This window comes from Bidens hawaiensis, unplaced genomic scaffold, assembly GCF_021521415.1.
Source record: "Bidens hawaiensis isolate Kalapana, Puna unplaced genomic scaffold, B.hawaiensis_p1.1 tig00021824_1, whole genome shotgun sequence".
In the NCBI taxonomy this organism is placed as follows: domain Eukaryota; kingdom Viridiplantae; phylum Streptophyta; class Magnoliopsida; order Asterales; family Asteraceae; genus Bidens; species Bidens hawaiensis.
Window position 1 is genome coordinate 412,610 of NW_027493384.1, and position 4,157 is coordinate 416,766.

General features: G+C 36.0%; 1 pseudogene across 1 annotated transcript; it reads left to right on the plus strand.

The window, feature by feature from the left end:
* The first annotated feature begins 1,327 nt into the window (after positions 1 to 1,327).
* On the plus strand, positions 1,328 to 3,498 carry LOC143564148 (protein LEAD-SENSITIVE 1-like; annotated as a pseudogene). Its single transcript, XR_013140800.1, has 3 exons — positions 1,328 to 1,432; positions 1,514 to 1,587; positions 2,591 to 3,498. The product of XR_013140800.1 is annotated as a protein LEAD-SENSITIVE 1-like (transcript).
* Positions 3,499 to 4,157: the final 659 nt, after the last annotated feature.

Genomic DNA, 4,157 nt, shown 5'->3' on the forward strand with positions numbered 1-4,157 from the left:
CTGACCACATACTCATCGTGGTTCGACACCCTACTTGCCCAAAGTAGTTTAAGGAGATTAGGAAAACTGAATTTGTTCTTACTTTTGACTAGATAACAACATTCTAGTATCATTGCACCCAATAACTGACGCGAATACGTCAGGAATCGATGGACTAAGAAACTCGCGGTGACAAAATAAATGTGCGTTGTGGCTACGAGTTGACATGAATTCTGCAGCGAACCAGCCAGATTCGGGAGGAATTAGCAGTGTTGGTATTAAACCAAAAATAAAATGTTTAAACTAATAAAATTAAAAAAAAAACAAAAAAAATGACAAATCAAATTTTAACTGGATCAATGGGGGTTGTGCCACGTGGACCAATCAGGCTACTACGACACCAACCCATGGTTTTGAATATATTCTATTCTAATAACTATATTTATAATTGGTTGCAAAACACTTGTTATATTTTTAACCTCCCCACATCACTAAATTCTAATAACATTGCTAGTGTTAAGAAACCGTCGCAAATTAACAAAATGACCGTAATACAATCGTCATATCCCCTTCCAGTAGTCCCTACATCCTTGTATATGAACGTATTAACTTTCACGGTTAAGTTGAAAAACCAAGCAATTTGAAGAACGAACGGTTTTGAATATATGTATATATAACCGGTAGTAGTAATATATAATAATTTATAATATATAATATAATCAATATTATATATCTGATATACTGTTGATGTTAGCAATTATAAAATTCAATAACTTTAGAGACATAATGTTGAATTAAGCAACTAAAGGCATTCCAACCCGTCCCCCATCTTCATTTTTATAAATACTATAAAAATATTATATTTCTCTCTCTTGTTCAATTAAATAATGCTTTGTTTATACATTTATCATTACAGTTTCTCTCTCTTCTACTCACAACCAAATTTAACATATTTTAAAAAAAATGGGACAAACAAAGTTTTCCCAAATTTTTAAACAAAAATTCACTAATCTTTCTCTCTTCTTCATTCACAACCACTTTTAATCTTATCCTATAGTTTACAAAATTCTCTCACAGAAATTTAAGAGTTAGCATAGAGCCTGAGAATACTTATTCTCAAAGGTGAGAAATTTAATCATCAAAGTGTGACCCAATAAAAACCCCAAGCCCAATTTGTATTGCTCCATGTAGTAAGTGGGCTTCAACTTTAACAGCCCATATAATTCCAACCAGCCTGTTACTTACCCACGTGTCCGGTTCACCGCCGACGTTCATCATCTGTCTCCATTTCTAAACAACGAAGGAACGCGTCGGGGGCAAAACCGTCATTTAATAAACACCAAAATAGAAATATTATTCTTGGAAAATAAAAACGGTTGCAAAACTTTTGCTTCCACCATTATTCATCATCGTCAATATCTTTGAATTCAAAGATGGGTCTGCTTTCAAACAGGTTCTAATTCTTTTATTATTAATATTTTCGGATGAGTTAATTTCATTTGATGTAATGATTAATTTGATTTGTGGGTTGCAGGTTGAATAGAGCGAGTCTTAAACCAGGAGATCATATATATTCATGGCGCTCTGCTTATATTTACGCCCATCATGGTATTATTAATATCTCAATTTGTACTGATTCTTTGTTAATTGGGTTTATTTCATGGATCTGTTTGTGGGTTATTCGTATAGCTATGAAACCTCATTTCTGGTCTGGGTATTTGATTGCGTTTTTAGTACGCATGCTTTTAGGTATTTGGGTTTATGCTAACGTGACTCGGTTAAAGTAATCTACTCTAAATTTGGGAATCTTTGTCTGGAGATTGATCAAAGTTTGTTCATTTTGGATTTAGGGTTTGAAATTGGTTATTATTGTTTAATCGAAGTTTAGCTTGATTAATTAGGGTTTAATTAATAGTTTGAAAGTTAAGATTATGTGTTTACTTTTGGAATGCCTTGCAAGTTTGTATAAATGGCTAAAAGTTAGGAGTTTGAGTAGGATTAGTAGGGTTTCCAACTGGGACCGTAAACGAGCCGAACGTTCGTGAACAGTTCGGCGGCAAGTTCGGTCATGTTCATTTATCTAATAAGCGAACGAACACTAATAATAGAATCTAATGAACATGAACACACAGTTTGTTATGTTCGTAATTCTTTTTCTTATGTCCCTTTATTACAATCTTCATAAAAGGTGTTCGTTTAAACTATTATATATTGAACTAGACAAATTATTGTGATCATCCACTAGAGTTTGTATTAGTGAAGGAATGCAGTCCATAAATTTAAAGCAAAATTTTAACTCAGAATCCTTTCACCTGTTTGTTTATGTTCTTTTAAGTTTGTTTACGTTTGTGTTCATTTACGCTCATGAGCTCCGTTTATAACAGACGAACACGAGCATGCCCATTTTCTTAATAAACAAACCACGAAAACAAAATTTGTTCGATTGTCTGTTTGTGTTCAGTTCATTTACAGAACTATTTCTAGCACTGAAATGTCAAGTGAATTCAAATAGTAGAAATCTGGACTTAATTAGGATTGTTCTTGAGAGCAAGTTGTTGTATGAAACATGAAACCGAAACAACCCGTAATGTGTTTGATAAAATGTCAACAGGCATATACGTTGGTGATGACAAGGTGGTTCATTTCACTAGGCGCGGTCAAGAGGTGGGAACCGGGACCGTGCTGGACGTGCTCTTGGTTAGCTCAGGTCCACGTCGGTCCCTAGTCCCGTGCGCCACATGTACGCACACTGATGACACCAATGGAGTTGTGTCCTTATGTCTAAACTGTTTTCTTTCGGGTGGGGTCCTGTACCGGTTCGAGTACTCGGTTAGCCCAGCCGTCTTTCTCGCAAAAGCCCGTGGTGGGACCTGCACTCTAGCTGTTTCGGACCCGGATGTAATTGTGGTCCACTGAGCAAAGTACCTTCTTGAAAACGGGTTCGGGTGCTATAACGTGTTCAAGAACAACTGTGAGGATTTTGCAATCTATTGCAAGACGGGTCTTCTTGTGGTTGACCAAAGGACGATGGGTCAAAGTGGGCAGGCGGTTTCAATCATTGGCGGGCCGCTAGCAGCAGTTCTTTCTACACCACTTAGATTGGTGACAACAAATGTTTATGGGATGGTGGCCACTGCGGTTGGTGTGTATTGTACTAGTCGGTATATGGCGGATATAGGTATGAGGAGGGATGTAATGAAAGTTGGTGCCGAGGATTTGACACGTAGGATTGCAACCGGTGCGATCACGGTTGCTGAACCTAGTATTCAGGCTTTGGTGGCTAGTAATAACGTTTCCTAGTGTTTGTGTTGTTTTAAGGTTGATAATAATGTTATGTTGTTGTGTTTGGTATTCTTTCTATGAAGAAAGAATTGCTTTATGTTGATTTGTGACACTTCTTTTGGTGGTCAAAAGCTTCTGTTTTATGTGGGTGCTATTTAGAAAAAGAAAGTGTGAAGTTTGAAAAGATTTCTACTTTTTGAGCTAAAGATATTTGTAACAATATAACCAAATAATTGGAATCCTAAGTTGAATAATTGAATGATATCAAACTCTATAGAACTTGATGAAAATGTTCGCTAAAGAAATATAAATATTTACAAAACCTTCATTTACTTTCTAATCTAATGTTCTTTGGGTGTTTTTTAACTTTCAAGTATCAATGAATCTTGCCTGTCTTTCTAAGAAAATTAATTTGTTCATTGCATGTATTTTTAAGAAAATGAATTTGTTCATTTCTGGTGTCCCAACGGAGCGTGAAATACGTAAGAACTCTTGAAGGGAAATGGAAAAGATATGGAACTCTAGCTCCTTCAAAAATGGTAAGATCTTTGGCGTAGGTTCTACTTCCTCTATTGTTACAATAATAGCGGGTCGGGTTCTTCTCCTACTTGTATCAAATAGAACACGATGAGCCAAATCTTCTTCTTGTAAAACTTGCTTTTTTAGATCTCGAGAAAATCGTGTGGTTTTATAAAACCATGTGCCATGGCTTGAATTCGTAGTCAATCCTATTTTCTCTAGGGAGTAGGGACAGTTAACTTAATCCGTTTTTTCCCCTTCTTTTCATATCCGGAATAGTGCGAAAAGAAAGCCTGGCCTCTTTAGATGGTCTTAAATCTTAATCCTTGCGTTGTTTTCAATCTACGTGACTTTAGATGGGCTTCAAACAGTCAATG